This window comes from Microtus pennsylvanicus, chromosome 20 (genome assembly GCF_037038515.1).
Source record: "Microtus pennsylvanicus isolate mMicPen1 chromosome 20, mMicPen1.hap1, whole genome shotgun sequence".
Taxonomy (NCBI): domain Eukaryota; kingdom Metazoa; phylum Chordata; class Mammalia; order Rodentia; family Cricetidae; genus Microtus; species Microtus pennsylvanicus.
Genome location: NC_134598.1, coordinates 32,513,061 through 32,531,943, shown reverse-complemented (window position 1 = coordinate 32,531,943; position 18,883 = coordinate 32,513,061). Strand labels below are relative to the sequence as shown.

The 18,883-nt window shown below is 44.5% G+C and overlaps 2 non-coding genes across 2 annotated transcripts; both read right to left on the bottom strand.

The window, feature by feature from the left end:
• Nucleotides 1-1,444: 1,444 nt before the first annotated feature.
• On the bottom strand, nucleotides 1,445-1,516 carry Trnaw-cca (transfer RNA tryptophan (anticodon CCA)). Its single transcript has one exon. It is a non-coding gene; the product is annotated as a tRNA-Trp (tRNA).
• Nucleotides 1,517-2,142: 626 nt separating this feature from the next.
• On the bottom strand, nucleotides 2,143-2,214 carry Trnad-guc (transfer RNA aspartic acid (anticodon GUC)). Its single transcript has one exon. It is a non-coding gene; the product is annotated as a tRNA-Asp (tRNA).
• Nucleotides 2,215-18,883: the final 16,669 nt, after the last annotated feature.

The following is an 18,883-nucleotide window of genomic DNA, read 5'->3' as shown; positions in this document are numbered from 1 at the left end:
GTCTGTGGGGAATGGCCGGATAATTGATGTAGGCTAGCCCAGGCCACTGTAGGTGATACCACTCTGCAGACAGGGCCCTGTGAGAAAGCAAGCATGAGCCCGAGGGGTCCAGCAAACAGCGCTTCTCTGTGGTTTTGCTTCAAGGTCCTCCTTGAGTTCCTGCCCTGATTTTCCTCAAGCATGGATTGTAACTTGTAAGTTAAAATAAACCCCTTCCTTCCCTAAATGGCTTTGGTTAGAGATTCATTACAGCAAAACGACGAGGATGGGAAACAGAAGAGTACTGCTTTCCAGTTCACACAGCGTTTGGCGTCTGCGGCCTCGTTGGACACCCGTAACTTGTACAGTGAGCAGGACCTTCGGTTTTAACTTTCCCCATTATTCCCAGGGTGCAGTCCGGAAAAAGTCTAGGCCATGTTCTGTGTCCTTTCTGCTCTTGTTAAACTCGTGAATAACAAAATCATGAATGATTATAACAGCTCCGCATTTCCCTCAGAATAAGTTAGGACCCAGCCGCCTGTGCGGTCTGCCTCTCCAGCCCTTTCCCTGTAGAAGCAGACAGCTTTGACATCTTCTGAGGGTTGCTGCCTCCTTGTTCTCTCCTGACATGAACTTCCTATGCACACACATCCTCGACACGTGTCCAAAAGCATGATGCCAGTCCGACTGCATTAGGACTCCACCTAATATAATAGACCCATTTTTACTTTCAATGCTTTAAAAGCCCTGTCTCCAAATAGCCACATCGCAGTTACTGAGGACTGGGAAGGACTGAGTTAGGGTTCCAACATTAAACTTTGGATGGACAATTCAGTGTTTAACTAACCCTCCCTCCCCCATTTTATGTCTAGGGTACTTTTCTGGTCCTGTACTTCTTTATCTTAGCTTGAACCAGACACCTTCTTTCATTTGTACAAATTTTAACTTTTACGATGTAGACAGAGCAAACTGTATCACCTTGTAAAGAACAGGCTGTATGACCCAGGGTACTCCAGTTTATGCTATTTTCATGACACTTAAACCAACAGTTGGCACCCAGTGGCTTAAAATCGAATTGTTTCCTGCAGCTCAAAACCTCTATCATTTAAAACACTGTAAGCGATTGTACTTGCGTGCACACAGATCAAAACCATTTTTGGAGAAGCAGTCTGTACCGCAGTGTTGCGTAATTGTTGTGAAAAATAATATACTTAAGGCAGAGCCGTAAGCCCATTTCTCAAGTCATTAGTGACAAAAAAACCCCAAGAACCAAACCCCCTCACTTTAGAAGGCCTAAAAACGGCCTTCAGGCGCTATAATAGGGTCTAAGCCTTATTGTTCAGGAATTAAAGTATTACGGTAACTTTTGAACGAAGTTTTAAAGCACAAAAGGCATTTTCGAAAAATGGCGGGAACACACCACGGCTCGCATTAAGCTAGTGAGTTCAAATGCCAAAAAGGGCCATGACCCCGACGTGATTCGAACACGCAGCCTTCTGATCTGGAGTCAGACGCGCTACCGTTGCGCCACGAGGTCCTGCTGGGCTGTGGCTCGCGCGGTTTCTTAGGACTCCGAGACCACGGCGGTTGAAGCCCGCCTCCTCCGTCCATGCCGGCGCCTCTCCCGCAGGAGCTGGCGGAGCCTGCTCGCCCCGCGGCCTCCCTGCCCTGCCGGCCAGCTCTCCGTCTAGGTTGGGAAGGGAACCAGCGGAGGCGGGAGACTAAGGCTCGCGTCTGGTCCGCTCGGCGGGACCGCAAAAAACCCGCGCTTCCTCTTCTGTCCCAGCCACTTCCGGCCCGGCCGCCCCGCCCCGCCCCAAGGGGGCGGAGCCTCCTCTTTCCTCCCCACCCCGCCCAGGCCTACGGAGCGACCTCCCTTTGTAATCTGGCGGGACGCCACTGCACATGCGCGGGCCAGCGGGCGGGCCTACGCCGCAGGGCGCCAGTCCTTGTCCCCGCTGAGCAGCCGAGCTTTCATTTTCTGTCCCGACGCTGCGGGCTCCGAGCGCGCTAAGCGTCTCATCGGGAGCGTTGAACTTAAAAGCGACTGCTTCGAGAGGAAAGCGGCTTGGGGTTTATAAAGGATTTCCTCAGCATAGTCAACAGGAATGTTGAATAGTTCATTCCAGGCAAATTAAAAAGATAAAAGAAAAACTAGCCGACCTCCCCGTCGGGGAATTGAACCCCGGTCTCCCGCGTGACAGGCGGGGATACTAACCACTATACTAACGAGGAGCCGTGAGAGACGCTGCTCCCTGGTGTCTTCTAAAGGAGACACGAGCTGTCTCCGGGTCCAATTTCTCTCGATGGAAAACTGGACCTCTTGGAAGGGCTGTTGCGCTTGTTTATCTGGGCCTGTTGCTGGTTCTCTCTCTGTTTAGAATAAAATACACTCCTGAGTTCACTCTAGCGAACTCCATGAAAACACCTTAGCAGAGCTCTGAGCTTTTCGAATGCGTCAGGCTTTTGGGTTTCAAAGGGCGTTTGAGAGCCTCACAATTTCGTATTTCATTTGAAGTGCATCGTTGCGTGCCAGATTTGTAACATTGCCAGAGCTGTTCCGCAGCCCCGTGTCTTCAATCGTCGGCGTTCAGGTCACAAAAGGATCCGTGCTCACGGTTAGCTGCCTTCAGATGAAATTTTACTGGTCCGCTGTTTTGTCCTTTACCCATCTCAAGATGTCTACAACTTAACAACGACAGAAATAATTTTGTGCATGGCTAAGCAATGCTGCATTTAAAGAGTTAAAAACAAAGATGCGCCATCGATTAGCATAGGGCTGTGAAAATACAGCATCAGGACCAATGGGAGCGTTTGGGATATACTAAGCCGGTTCATAAACAGGATCAAGCCATTTTCCCAAGGGCAACAAGGAGGGTCTCACTTAGAAACTTTCCTTTTGCCGCCAAGTGCATTTATGCAGCCATAGGCAAACAGACACGATTTAGGAGATGTATGAAACCTACAATGTACCAGACATTGCATTAGATGCTCTGCGAGATCTTATTGGGGGCATCCCGATTTTACGGTGGTTATGTTATAGTAGAAGCCAGACAGATAATAACAATATAATATTAGAACTGTCACCCATGTACCTTCGGGTCCTTTTCTTGCAGTGTGTTAAGAACTAGTGAAAATTTATAGATCATAAATTACGTGGTAATAAAAAAAATCTGTTGGCAGAGGTTATTTGTTTAATATAGACAGAAATGGCAATTTCTGAGGTGCTTTTTAGCCCTTTCTCTTTTTTTTTTATTTCATCTCTAGCTATATTAACTTCTTCAAAAAGCAAAATCCTCCATGTTCTGTAGCCTGTGTCCACTTCTCATCCTCCAATAAGTCTTGTGAGATCCAAAGGGCCCTGTGCTAACTATGGCGATGCCCTTTTCTGGGTAGGATCTAAAGGACTTGCCCAGGTCTTCCAGTTGGCAGAGCTACAAGGAAGCAGGAACCGAGGTCAGCTGGATCACCTGTTTGCCCTGCCCCATATTGGGAGAAGAGGCGCTCAATGTCTGCTTCACTCTGTCCCGGCCGAGCTGTGCCTGTGTTCCCGTGTGTTCCTGCACCCCGGGCACGCTAAGCAGCAGCCTGAGTCAGCTCAGACCAGGGAGCGAGCACCTCAGCACCTGTTGTCTGGCTTCCTAAAATGGAAAGGAAAAGCTGGTAATTAACCTGAACCGGGTAGGCGAGATTCCTCACTGTCAGCACGGGGAGAAACCTCCGCTTACAAGCGCGGCTGGCAGTAGGCAGTCCAGAGGTCACCCAGTGCTCGGTGGAGGGAGATATAGCATAATGGTGGTTGATATTATAGCTAAGTAGTCGTTTCGATAGTAATCCTATCTCACAAAATGATTCACCCTCTTCTCATCAGCCCGCGAGGCAAGTAGGGCTGAAAGAATCTTAGGCAGAGTGGCTCACAGGTCGGAAGTGAGGAAAAGCTGGGAATCCTGCAAGCTCTGGCAGCAAATCCTGGCTTTGCTGCTCACTTAGATCCATATGCTTGTACGTTTTAAAAAAAAAGTAAACTCCGGCCACGGAGAGAAAAATGTCTAATATGCACTAGCATTTGTGTGCATATGCCGTATGTAACATGCTTGTTCCTGTATTAGTACTGACTGATCAGCTATTATAGTTGACGGACAATATATGGCTACTTATTCATCTACCGAACTTACAATGTGCCGGATATTGTAATAGATGTACTGGGATATTTCAATGGGTCAATCCTCTTCTTTTGGTGCTTATATAATCAGGCAGGCAGACACTAAGCAATATAATACCATGTTAGACATCAGGAAGAGCAGATACTGAAAAACATAGACTGGAATGAAGGGTGGCTAGTTAAACAGGTAGGATGAATGGAGGTAGGCTTGGGTAGGCAGTGAACCCTGGGGCTGGCAAAACGATGCGGTGGTTAACAGTGTGTACCATCTGTAGCAGAGGGTGGGACCAGAGTTCCATTCTCAGCACCCTCGCCAGCTCCCTTGTATGCGGTGTGAACTTTTACTCTTTGGGCTCTTTGGAGGCCCACCACCCAGCTCCCAAATAAATGTCACACAGAGGCTTTTCTTCATTATAAATGTCTGGCCTTAGCTTGGCTTGTTTCTAACCAAGCTTTTCTTATATTATCCTGTCTACCTTTTGCCTCTGGGCTTTTATCTTTCTTATTTCTAGATGTCTTACTTTCCTTCTCACTCCGGGACTGACTGCGTAGCTGGGTGGCTGGCCCCTGAAGTCCTCCCCTCCTTGTTCTTTTGCTCCTCTTTTTCCTTGGTTCCCTTTCTATTTATTCTCTCTGCCTGCCAGCCCCACTTACCCTTGCTCCTGCCTCGCTACTGGCCGTTCATCTCCTTATTAGACAGACCATCAGGTGTTTTAGACAGGCACAGTAACATAGTTTCACAGAGTTAAACAAATGCAGCGTAAGCAAAAGTCACACACCTGAAAATAAGATTCCCCAACACTTGTAACCATCTGTAACTTCAGCTACAAGGGCTCCATCGAGCTTCTATGACCTCTGTGGGTACTGCACTCATGTTAACAACCCCCCCCCAATTTCAAAAAAATATAACAAAAGCCAGGCAGAGGTGGCACACACCCTTAATCCCAGCACTTGGGAGTTCCAGGACAGCCAAGGCTACACAGAGAAACCCTGAGTTGAAAACAAGAAAAACAAACAGAAAACAAAAAAACTCCAAACAACAGCGAAAGATGTGACTATTCCCCAAGGCTCAGGGAACATGGAGGCGGGAAGAGGATGTGAAGGGTGTTGGGAAATGCTTCTGTGTCTAGATGGGAACTGAACTCACAGCAGCTGTGACTGCTGGCACCTAGTCCATACGCTTGGAGCAGTCAGGATTCCGTCATGGATGGGGAGGGGCTCCGAAGGCCCCCCTGTCAGTGAAAGTGCTTCTTAGTTCTCAGTGGCTAGCCCTTGCCTAAGTAAATAATCCCCACTGATGCTTACAGAAAAACCCTTAAGTAAATGCTAAATGTTTGGGGTGGGGGGATGTAAAAAGGGGACTTCTTGGAAAAAGGGGATTGTCAGGGAGGAAGATAAGAGAGGAAGGGGGGGGACACAAAGTACATTATATATGTGTGTATGAAATTTAGTGGAATTGAAAAAATAAAATGGTTTTTCTTTTTCTTTTCTTTTTTTTTTTTTTGAGACAGGGTTTTTCTTTGTAACAGCCCTAACTGTCCTAGAACTCACTCTATAGGCCAGGTTGGCCTCAAACTCACAGAGATCCCCCTGCCTCTGCCTCCTGAGTGCTGAGGTTAAAGGCATTTGACACTATTACCAGTAGACTTTTTAATTTTTTTCTTTTCTTTTCCTTTTTTCTCCCTCCCTCCTTCCCTCCTCCTCCTCTCTCTCTCTCTTCCTTTCTTCATAAGGTCCCTCTACAGAGACAGTCCTGGCTGCCCTAGAACTCACTATGAACCTACAGAAATATCTGCCCTTTTTCCTCACTTCTGAGTAGAGAATGACAAGGGTCTCATTTATGTTATGCTGTCTGCAGCACTGTTGAAAATTTGTCATCTTTTATCAGCAAAGTGTTGTCATAGAGTTTATCCATCATCAGCCGGGTGTGGGAGTTCATGTCTTTAGTCCCAGCATCTCAGAGGCTTAGGCACAAGCGTCATCGAAATTTCAGGCCACCCTGGCTACAAAGGAGAGTCTGTCAAACAAACAAACAAGCAAGCAAAAGCCCTTAAAGTGAAGTTTACAATCTAGTCAGAAAATAGTGTGCACCCCGACTCTTTATGCATTTATTAAATGCCAAGAAAAGTTGGAAAGAAATTAAAAGCCGGGCGGTGGTGGCGTATGCCTTTAATTCCAGCACTCGAGAGGCAGAGGCAGGCGGATCTCTGTGAATTCGAGACCAGCCTGGTCTACAAGAGCTAGTTCCAGGACAGGCTCCAAAAACCACAGAGAAACCTTGTCTCGAAAAACCAGAAAAAAAAAAAAGAAATTAAAAAATATCCGTTAGAATCTGCCGGTCTGGAAACCAGGGGCAGTGGTGGTGCACACCCTTTAATCCCAGCACTCGGAGGCAGAGGCAGGTGGATCTCTGAGTTTGAGGCCAGCCTGGTCTACTGAGCGAGTTCTAGGGCAGGTAGGGCTGCACAGAGAAACCCTGTCTCTAGGAAGAAAAGAGTTGAATGAGAAAATGAGGTCGTGACAGCTCCAAGGTATATGAGTTTTATTGCAGATACGAGGCAGAGCATAGCCAGAGGCATCTGGAAGGGTTCAGAGAAGCAGGGAGAGCGAGAGAGGAAGAGAAAAGCGGGAGAGGGACCAGGAACCAAGAGAGCCAAGCGCACCAAGAGGGCCCATAGCCAAAATGGTTCAGTTATTTATATAGGAAAGAGGGGCTGAGGGGAAGGGAAGGGAAGGTGGGGGGGGGAGGTGTAGGGGTGGGGTGAGAAGAGCTGCATAGCCAGGACTCTGTAACAGGTAGTGTGTGTGTGTGTGTGTGTGTGTGTGTGTGTGTGTGTGTGTGTAGGGGAGAGATGCTGAGAGAACCAGGCGGCCAGCATCAGCTCTGATATGTTAAACAGGCTCCTCAGTTGCGTGTCCCGGGTTCCCTGAGATCTAACAAATGATCCGATCTGTATTTCCGAATTTTCTACAATATGCACTTTATTATCCTGAACTAAAAAAAATACGTTTTAAAAGTTACTAATATTAGGCAAAAACAAACAGCTCAAATGTCATTCCTTAGCCCGCTGCTGATTTTTTAAATTCTACTGTGTTTTGTCTTGTTTCCCCATTGTTGCTCAGCTTAGGCTATTTTTTTTTTTTTTTTTTGTAGTCCTCAGTCTGGCCAAGGAGCCGAGGCTAAGGCGAGTGAGGAAGCGGATCCAACACTGGGCGGGCGGTCTTTTCCCGGTGTCCCTTTGTCTCAAGGCCCAGCGTTCCCGGTCTTTTGTTCTCCGCCTCCACCACGATTTGAGATTTAAAGAAAAACAAGAGCCGAGTCTTCTTGCGCCCTCTGGTGTCCCAATGAAGTATAACCAGAAAAAAAAATCTACAAAGATCGCGGCCATTTCACGTAAGCAGATGCCCAGAGAGAGCAGAATGTCTGGAATCTGAAAGGAATCACACACCAACAGAATTTATAAGTGTGGACATGGATTAAAAAAAAAAAACCAAACAAAAACAAATAGTGGCCGTGATGCAGATATTTAGGAGCTGGTGGCTTTTGCCTTAGCATGTGCAAAACTCTGGGTTTGATCTCTACTCTTATAAACAAAACTAAAACCAAAACCTAATAGTAAACAAAGCACTTGGCAAAAATTTCTGGGTTCTAGAACCAAGAAAGCCAAGTAAATCCAATATAAATCACCATTCTAGCTCCTCCCTCCCCCTCTTCTTTTGTTTTTGTTTTTGTTTTTTTTTTTTTTCTGAGACAGGGCTTCTCTGTGTGGTCCTGGCTATCCTCGAATTCGCTCTGTAGACCAGGCTGACTTGAAGGCACAGAGATCCACCTGCCTCTGTTTCCCAAGTGCTGGGATTAAAGTCCAGCCACAAACAACCTTTTTCTTACCCCAGCAACAATTAGAATATTATCTCTGAGCTGTGCATTTAGAGTAGGAATAAAAGCAGGATTTTTTTTTTTCTTCTCTTGCTTTTTAAAAAAGGTTTTATTTTGGGATCTAAAGAGATGGCTCAGGAGATAAAAGCACAGACTGTTTTTTTTTTTTTTGTTGTTTTTTGTTTTGGTTTTTCGAGACAGGGTTTCTCTGTAGCTTTGGTGACTGTCCTGGAACTAGCTCTTGTAGACCAGGCTGGCCTCGAACTCCCAGAGATCCGCCTGCCTCTGCCTCCTGAGTACTGGGATTAAAGGCGTGCGCCACCACCACCTGGCCTATGAACCGTGTTTTAAGATTATGAGGGAGAACTCATATTTTCAAATCTGTTTTCACTAATCCGAGTTTGTGCTCTGCTGGTTCATATTACAGTAACGTACAATTTTCTCTCAAAAGCCTCCATTCGGATAGAAAATTATCTTGTCAGTTACTATTTGAAGCGCACACCAAAATATCACTGTTACCCTTTGCTTTAAAACCTCGGCCAATAAGCAGGGATTTGTCATGATTCTTGGCTTTGGTGTCCTTCATTGGTGCCTTCTCAACATAGAACAGTGCCTAGCAGCCAGCAAGTGTTTATCAAGTATGAATAATCAATACATAGATCCATTGCTTGGTGATTGGCTCATGGCCACCTGAGCAACCGGGTTCTGTTAGCAACAAATATGAAGGAATGGTTTTGGGGTATACAACTCACGGTGCCTGCCAAAACACACATCTGAGACTTAGATAGATGTTGTCAAGTTCTTCCCCACAGGGGGTGAGGCAGTTTACAACTCCCACCAGCAATATGTCTGAGCATCTGTCTCCCTAACCTTCATCCACATGGTGTTATCAAAATTTTTGCTGTGCCAATCTGGGAGTTTAATTTGCATTTCCCTTATAATAGAGAAGTTTGAGCATATTTTCATGTTTTATGGCAATATGTAATTTATTTCCCGAGAACTGTTTATTTGTATTTTTTTACCCATATTTTTTTTTTCTGAGTCAAATATTGGCCTCTTTCATATCAATTTGTGGGAACGGAAAGAGTTGTTACCAGATTTTCTTTTTTTTTTTTAATATTTATTTATTATGTATACAATATTCTGTCTGTGTGTATCCCTGCAGGCCAGAAGAGGGCACCAGATCTCATTACAGATGGTTGTGAGTCACCATGTGGTTGCTGGGAATTGAACTTAGGACCTCTGGAAGAGCAGGCAGTGCTCTTAACCTCTGAGCCATCACTCCAGCCCTGTTACCAGATTTTCATGGGTTTTGGGTTGGTGTATGATGGTGTTATTAAGCAGGATTTTAAAATAAATTCATATTTAGCCTTTTTTGTCCTTTGATAGCTTCTTTATCTTGAGCTTAGAAGTGGTTTTCCCGTTCCCAGCTATCAGAATCATTCTCCCAAATTTTCCTTGTAAATCTTAATCTGTGTGGAATTTTTGTATGTATTTACGTATCTACTTGCGGTGCTGGGGATTAAACCTAAGGCCTTTTGTGTGTTAGGCAAATACTACTGGGCTACATCCCTAACCCTCCACCTTAAATTAATTTTGGTGTGAGGATTTAATGCTGTTTACCAAATATTTTATCTTATCTCCACTGAGGAAAACTCTTAACATGTTCTTAATTTTCAAAGACTGCTTACTATGGAACTTTTAACACTCCAAAAGTTTCTAAAGGATGGAATTCAAGTGGAGGCGATGGTGGTGCACTCCTTTAATCCCAGCACTCTGGAGGCAGAGGCAGGTGGATCTCTGTGAGTTTCAGTCAGCCTGGTCTACAAGAGCTAGTTCCAGGACCAGTGCCAAAGCTACAGAGAAACCCTGTCTCAGAAACTTAAACAAACAAAAAAGATGTAACCAACACTCAGTTTCTTTGATAATGAGTCCTTGAATTTGTTGTATATTTTACAACTTATATAATTCTTTAAATGCTACAGTGTTCATTTTTGATGACTGGTGTTCTGTCCAGCCATTGCATCAGACTCTTTTTTTTTTTAAAGATTTTTATCTTTATTATGTTAAACAGTGTTCTGTCTACATGAACACTGTGTCTGCAGGCCAGAACAGGGCGCCAGATCTCATTATAGATGGTTGTGAGTCACCATGTGGTTGCTGGGAATTGAACTCAGGGCCTCTGGAAGAACAGCAAGCATGCTCTTAACCTCTGAGTCATTTCTCTAGCCCTGCATCAGACTCTTAAAAGATCAATTCAACACCTCTCTGCGTTGAGTAAAACACCAACAAATCTGCGAGAAAACAAAAATCCCTCTTGGGAATCCAGGGGTTGAGTATGTATTTCCCGGTATATATATCTGGAAATATAGGCTATCTGGCAGTCTGACGTTTGAGTCAGGTAATAGACATTTGTAAAAATATAATCAAAGACTGGGTGGCTGTTTCCTGCTCCTTTCAAACCCTGTATATCTGTGTGCATCTATGGTGTGTGTGTATCTATCTATGGTGTATGTGCTTGTATGAGTATCTATAGTGTATGTGTCAGGGGAGCGTGTATAGAGGCCAATGCTGGATGTCTTCCTCAATTGTTCCCCTCCTTTTTCTTTATTTCTTCCTTCCTTAATTTCTTTTATTCTTTCTTTTTGTCATGGTTTCTATCTGACCATGGCACTCACTGCTTTAGCTAGACTAGCTGGCCAGGGAGTCACAGGGAACCTTAGCTTGGTTTTCATTCATCTTGTGCTTTTGAGAGATTTCTTCACATTTATATTCCAGCCTTTATTTTGATTTGTAAATTCTGTTTTCATGTTTTAAAGTCTCATATGCTCCTTCTCACATTTAGACGCTACTTTAAAAATAGCGTCTGGTTCTTGTTTTGTGGAAACAAAATGCTGTCTTATTTTTTTCTTGGTGAGAATGTTAGAGAGTGTGATCCGAAGCTGACTTTTCCTTTTTCAGTTTCTGTTTCCTTCAAGTAAATCTCCTCCTCCACTTCTATGTCCTCTTCTTTTTCTTTTTTTTAAATATTTATTTATTATGTATACAATATTCTGTCTCTGTGTATCCCTGAAGGCCAGAAGAGGGCACCAGACCCCATTATAGATGGTTGTAAGCCACCATGTGGTTGCTGGGAATTGAACTCAGGACCTTTGGAAGAGCAGGCAATGCTCTTAACCTCTGAGCCATCTCTCCAGCCCCTGTCCTCTTCTTTTTCTTGGAGGTATGGTTTTACCATGTAGCCCAGGTTGGTCTTGAACTCAGTATTACTTTTCTTCCTTTTCTCTTCTTTTCTTTTTCTTTCTTTCTTTCCTTTTTCCTTCCTTCCTTCTTTTCTTTTCTTTTCTTTTTTTTTGAGACAAGGTTTCTTTGTGTACTCTGTAATGGAGCTCGCTCTATAGACCAGGCTGGTCTATACTCAGAGATCTGCCTGCCTCTGCCTCCTGAATGTTGGGATTAAAGACATGCACCACCACTGCCTGGCCTGGTCTTGAATTTATGATCCTTCCTGAGTGTTTGGATTGTTGGTATGTAGCACTATACCCAACAATGCTTCTTTTTTCTTTTCTTTGGCTCTTGTGAATTTGTTTTTTTTTTTTTTGACACAGGGTCCCACTATGTAGCTCTGGCTGTCCTGGAATTCACTACATAGATGGAGCTGGCCTTGAACTCACACAGATCCTCTTGTTTCTGCCTCTCGAGAACTGGGATGATTGGTCAGAGTTTTATGAGAGCCACGTTCCCAACATTAAATCAACTGTAGCAAAGGGGTGGGGCTGTGGAGGACCCATTACCCACAGTGCATTTCCACTTACGAATCCACACATGTGGATCAGGTGAGCAAGAAATGAGGTGGAAATGGCTGTCAACGAGGAACTAACCACACACCCCACACAGAGCCCTGCCAGCTGTTAACAGAATGACAACCAGCAGGCGAAAACAGACAGAAAATGTTCTGAACAGCTCCCGATTATGTAACTCAATTTAAAGATTGATTTGTGTTTTAAAAAGATGTGTATGTATGTGTGGGTCTGTGCAATTGTGAGTGTAGGTACCATGGAGGCCAGAAGAGGGAGACAGAGGCGCTGGTGGTTCTGAGTTTGGGTTTTAAGCCAGTTTACCAACTGGAAGGTAAATGAAAAGGAAGCTTACATAAAGAGAGGGCCGGAAGAAGTTTCCAGATGGCTGACATCAGTACACATGCCAGGATCTAATTTATGGAAGGTCATCTAGAAGTAATGTCTAGGTAGAGTGAGAAGTTCATGGGCTTTTTTTCCCCTTTGGTTTTCAGAGACAGGGTTTTTCTATGTAACAGCTCTGGTTGTCCTGGAACTCTCTCTGTAGACCAGGCTGGCCTTGAACTCCTGGAGATCTGGCTTCAGAGTGCTGGGATTAAAGGCGTGTGGCACCATGCCCTACTAACGTCAGTCTTTAAAAAACAATTATTTTATGTGCATTGGTGTGAAGGAGTCAGATCCTCTGGAACTGGATTTACAGATAGTTGTGAGCTGCCATATGGATGCTGGGAACTGAACCCAGGTCCTCTGGAAGAGCATTTGGTGCTCTTAACTGCTGAGCCATCTCTCCAGTCCCCTAATTTCAGTTTTTTAATTGACAAAATTGTATATGAAATCCAACATCTATATAGTTATTCCTTGAAATATCAAGCTAATAAACACATTCACCTTATTGATTGCAGCAGAGGCTCCCCCTTCCTCCTGGGAAGCAGGAACTGTTCCCTGTTTCCTTTCTCTTGTGATGTAGCAATGTGTGTGTGCGTGTGTGTGTGTGTGTGTGTGTGTGTTGTGGTGCATGTGGATAAAACTGCTTTGAACTCATTTTAATCTCTTGAAAAAAATGTCTGTATAAAACATAACTCTAAGAGATAAGGGCAGAATGCTGTGTGTCCTTTAAGGCTGGAAACTGTTAAATTATTTATTTTGGCAGATTCTCCCAGTTTCTTCCGAGACCCGCCAACTCCAATGTCTGATTATAAAGATAAAATAAACAAGCATCATGTCCCCCCTCTTTCCCACGGAGGAGCATTCTTGTCTATTCTCGCAGCTCGTTGGTGGTGGAAAGGCGAACCACGGACTGTACATAGCGTGATGGTGTACGGTACTGGTGCCGACATAGTGTTCGGACCTTTAGTTTTAGAACTTGATTTTACTATTTTCCACATTTGTATGTGGGGGTATGTGTATGCGTGGTATATGCACATTCGTGTATGCACGTGAGAATGCACACTGGAGCTAGAGAAGGACCTTGGTTTTTCTGCTCTGTCACTGTCATTTCCAACATACTTACCTGTGCTCCCCACAATGTGCAGGGCCACACCAGCTTTTTATGTGGTGGCTGGGATCTGAACTCAGGTCCTCATTGTTGCCCAGAAAGCCCTTGGAGTAGAATAGCACCCCGCTCTTACCCTCTGAGCCATCTTTCCAGCCTTAGGTTTTTTTTTAAAATATTTATTTATTTATTATATATACAATATTCTGTCTGTGTGTATGCCTGCAGGCCAGAAGAGGGCACCAGACCCCATTACAGATGGTTGTGAGCCACCATGTGGTTGCTGGGAATTGAACTCAGGACCTTTGGAAGAGCAGGCAATGCTCTTAACCTCTGAGCCATCTCTCCAGCCCTCCAGCCTTAGTTTTAATTAAAAAAAATTTTTCTGAGTCTGGAAATGGAACCCAGGGCCTCAGTTATACTCACAAGTCTGCAATCAGCTGCAATCCTAGCTCCTGATGCTCAGGATTTAGAACACGAATTGCTGTGCCACGTGCAGCCTTTAACCAGAGTAAAAAGAGGGCCATTAACCAAACACATGGTTTAAAAACTGAGACCATTTGGTAGAGGCAAGTCCCAGACAGTACTGAGGTATCACCTCTCAGGGGGTTATCTGTTTTCCATCAATAGGTTGCAAAGGAAGGACACCCAAACACGATCAATAGAAAGATGAGCCTGGACCATCATAATAGGATAGAGTCTCTCTTCAACAGGAGATAACTCTATACCTACTATTGGACATCACTGGGTATCTTTCTTTTTTCAAAATGTAGAATCTGAAGAGAAGAAAAGGAATAGTAACTGTGTCTACTATGTCTCTTGAACTCTTGCTATATTTGGATTAATATTCAAGCTTTGTTTCACAAATTGCTACAGTAAATAGTTTTTTTTTCCCCCAGTCAGTTCTTGCAGGTCTGATGGGACGCCCAACCATGAGAAAATACCTCAAGACCCTGGGCATTTGGTCTGCTCTTGAGCCTTTCTCTATGCTCTGTTTCTGTGGGTAAAATAGAGATAATAAAATAGTTGCAGAGAGAATGAAGAAGAAGACACACAGATGTCACCTGTGCTAGACTGGGGCCACTTCCTCTTTTTTTTTTTCTGGCCCTGTGCATGGATCATTTTTTTTTCAGTCTCTTTTGTTGTCAGATCGGGTCAGGTGATGCATTCTGTCAAACAGAAAGTAAGTGGAGGTGATGAAAGCCGCTGTCAGAGCGGATCTATAAAATCTGTCTCTGGGGGCTGGAGAGATGGTTAAAAGCATTGCCTGCTCTTCCAAAGGTCCTGAGTTCAATTCCCAGCAACCACATGGTGGCTCACAACCATCTGTAATGAGGTCTGGTGCCCTCCTCTGGCCAGCAGGCATATACATAGACAGAATATTGTATACATAATAAATAAATAAATATTAAAAAAAGATTTATTTAAAAAAAATCTGTCTCTGGAGCATCCCCAGTGCCTGCTTCTCCTGGATGCAGGAAGTGGGCTGACTCCTACATAGGCGGCGTGTTTAAGATAGTGGAGCTGCAGGAAGAAACCCAAGTCCCACCCCACAAGTATGTAATAAATATCAGTTACCCTTCACTGATATGGGATGTGAGTAATAAATAAAATTTATTAAAATATGCTGCCAAGAGTTGAAGGTTTGTCTGTTAAAACAGCAAGTGGTGGGGGGAGGGGAGAGGCAGGGAGGGCAATAGAGAAAAATGTAGCGCTAGGTAAAAATCAATAATAAAAAAACAGCAGGTGGTTAGGTTAACTGATCCTAGTGTTTAGCTGCCTGGCTGACAGTAAGTAAGCAATAAAGGTCTAATTAAAAAAAAATGACAGGATTGGAGAGATAGCTCAGGGGTTAAGAACACCAGCTTTTCTTCTAGAGGACCCTGGTTCAATTCCCAGCACCCACATGACAGCTCACAACTGTTTGTAAATCCAGTTCCAGAAGATTTGACACCTTCACATTAACAATCCAAGCAGGCAAAATACAAAAGTGCACAAATAAATAGGAATATTTAAAAAGTTATTAAAAAGCCCCTTTAATCCCAGCACTCGGGAGGCAGACAGAACTCTTTGAGTTCGAGGCCAGCCTGATATACAGAGCGAGTTTCAGGACAGCCAGGACTACACACTGAAACCTTGTCTCACAAAACCAAAAAAAAAAAAAAAAAAAAAAAAGAAAGAAAAATGATAAAATGACAATCTCATGGTGACACATGTTTTTAATTCTAGCACTGGAGAGGCCGAGAAAGTCTGGTCTCTGAGTTTGAGAACAATTTGGTCTACATCAAGAGTTTCATGGCAGTAAGGTTACATAGTGAGACTCTATCTCAAACACAAAAAGGAAAACAAACGAGAACCAAGAGCCAAACGCCAAACAAAATTTCGGTCATACCTGACATTCAAGTACTGGGCAGTGGACTAGAGGCCAGCCTGTGGTACATAGGAAGATCTTTTAGTAGCAGTGGCGGCGGCGGCGGCGGCGGCGGCAGCAGCAGCAGCAAGACAAGGGGGCCTTCACTCTATGTCTCATGTAACATTACATACCTAGGTCCCTGTGTAAACTCTGGGTTTAAAGGCAACCATTACATTCTTTTTTTTTTTTTTTTTGACAACATCTTACTTGCCCAGGCTTGTACTCAGGTAGAGACAGACAATCGATCTCTGTGAGTGCAAGGCCAGCCTGGTCTACAGAGTGAGTTCCAGGACAGCTAGAGCTGTGACACGGAGAAACCCTGTCACAAAAAAGTCAAACAAACAAACAAAACATCCAAAAAGAATGCGAAGTTGAAAGACTCCGAGAAAGGCCTTTCTGAAGTAGAAAACTGTCTTCAGAGTTCCGTGGACTGTAACATGTTGCCCTTGCCAGGTAGCCCTCGTGCATTGGCTCGTGTTAATTCGGAAGACTGAACTCAAATTTATTTCTTAGAGTGTTTATTGACTTATGTCATTGCAAAAATTCAGAGGTAGCATACCCTCCAGGTTATTTTTTTTTTGTTTGTTTGTTTTTCGAGACAAGGTTTCTCTGTAGTTTTGGAACCTGTCCTGGAATTTGCTCTTGTAGACCAGGCTGGCCTCGAACTCACAGAGATCCGTCTGCCTCTGCCTCCCGAGTGCTGGGATTAAAAGTGTGCGCAACCACCGTCCAGTTGAGGAGCTCAACGACGCTGCTGAAAACTTAGCTTTAAGAAAAGCTGCCTTCCATGGTCCGGCTTTAGACAAGTCTGTTTGTATTCTGGGGTTCCAGATGCTGTCAACAGCTCCAGGGTCTGTAATTATTCAGCCACAGATAAGGCTGCACTTCCGGTTCTAAAGGCAGGCACCTGCGTGCCTGGGCCCTCGGGCACAAAGGGCCCCGCATGACCCACGTGCGTGCAAGTGTGGTTACATCATGTATGACTCAGCTAAAACCCTTGCGCATGCGTGAGTTGCCCATCTGCGTCATCAGTGTATAAGGTACCACACCAACCCCCTGTGCGCATGTACGCACCCCTTCTCATAAACTCCTAAGCGGGTTTGTTTGTGTTTCATGTTCCTTCTAACTCCGGTCAGGTAATTTCAGGGTCCATAGGCTTACTCAATATCAGAAGAAAAATGGACTTTCTCGCCCATCAAATAAAACACAGGGCTGCACTCTAATTAAAGTCATGGGCTTATCAGTTGCTATGGCCACCTGGTGGCAGGTCTCTAAGCTGAAAGGTGGCTGCCTCAGGGTTTGAAGTGAAAGGTGGGTGCCTCAGGCTCTTAGGGTTTGGAGCGAACCACAAAGGAGGGGCTGGCGCCAGGCGGCAGGCGGGGAAGGGGCTGCAGGTTGTTCCTCCAGGGGCTGCCGCTTTCTCCTCTTCCAGCAAGAGCTCAATTCCTCTTGCAGCTGGTGGCTCCTGACCTTAAGTTACAGCCCACAGGTTGTGTTCCCTTCTGTGCTGTGATGGTTAGTCTGAATCGTCATCCTGATCCTGGAAAGAGATTCTCAGGGGTGGAGTGTCTAGGTCAGGATGAACTGTGGGCAGCTCCTTGTCTGGCTCTTTTTTTTTTTTCCGAATGGTATTTTTTAAAATTATTTGAAAGTTCCATACATCTTTACAATGTCCTTTTTTTTTTTATAGCTACCTACCATTACCTCCCTCAAGTTCTCCCTAATCTCCCACCCCATATTCCCCCTGGATATAGGCCTTCTTATTAATTTATTTTGTTATTAACAACTCCCCGAGTGCAGTTAGTGTTGCCGATGTGTACAAAGGTGTGTGTTACCATCCATCCACTAGGGATGATACTCTGAGTCCTGTCATGTCAAACATTCATCTAAGATTTAATTCATTGCATAAAACTAAGCACACACATTTAATTAATTAATCAATCAGACAGGGTCTTTGGTAGCCAAAACTGGCTTCGGGTTTGCTCTGTAGTTGAGGTTGGCCTTGAACTTCTAATTCTCCTGCCTTAATCAAATACTGGGAACACAATCTTGTGCTACTAAATTTGGTGTATCAGGGACTGGTTGTTGAACCCAGGGCCTTGTGCATACCAGGTGAGCACTCTGTAGGAGCTGAACTCACAAGCCAGCCCAATATTTTGGTTTTAAAATTGCTGATGCCGAGAATGCCATTTTGCATAACCCTGCAGTATAAAACATCAGATGCGTGCTTAGGGCCACTTTGGAAATGATTGGAAATCCTGTCCTAATCCCAACCCCAAATTCATTGAATATTTTTTCACGAAACCCAAGCGAGCTACTCCAAGAGCAATGTTTAAAACCAAGTGCTAACCCACGGTATAAGCCAATCTGATGTGTACAGGGTGAAGATGGGCAAATGCTATATCCTCGTGTTTCTGGAAGAGTGGAAAGTGTTGCATGTATATGAAAACACTGAAATTCATAGCATGTGATGACATCAAGTCTGAGCCGAGGTATGCCAGGCAGAATTTGCGGGTGTCGAGGGGCCTGATGCCGTGTGCAGTGATGAGCACAGGCCAGCTGTCACCAGAGCACTCCAGACTCATTGTGACTGACTTAGATTACTTTTTTTGGTCATTGTTCATTCAGAAATCTCTTACTGGTGCTCATTTCTTTTGCAACCCTCCCCGCTTCAGTGATGAATTCTCATATGGGGCCACGATCAACAGCTGAAGAAGTCGTATGTATGACCTTTCTTTGGGTCTTTCTTTGGACTGCCAGTTCCCAAATGATGACAGAGAGACTTATTATTAATTATGAAAGCTTGGCCTAGCTTAGGCTTGTTCCCAACTGGCTCTTGAAACTTAAATTAATCCATTTTTATTAATCTACATTCTGCCACATGACTGGTTACCTCTCTTTGGTACTAGGCATCTCACTTCCTCCTGTCTGGCTGGCAAATCCCCACCTCTCAGATTCCCGCCCTGCCCCACTCCTTCCCCACGTTCCTCTCTCCCTAGCAGTTCCACCTACTCTCTCCTGCCTAGCTATTGGCCAGTCAGTTCTTTTTTTTAAAGATTTATTTATTTATTATGTATACCACATTCCTTCCATGTATGTTTGTATGCCAGAAGAGGGCACCAGATTTCATTATAGATGGTTGTGAGCCACCATGTGGTTGCTG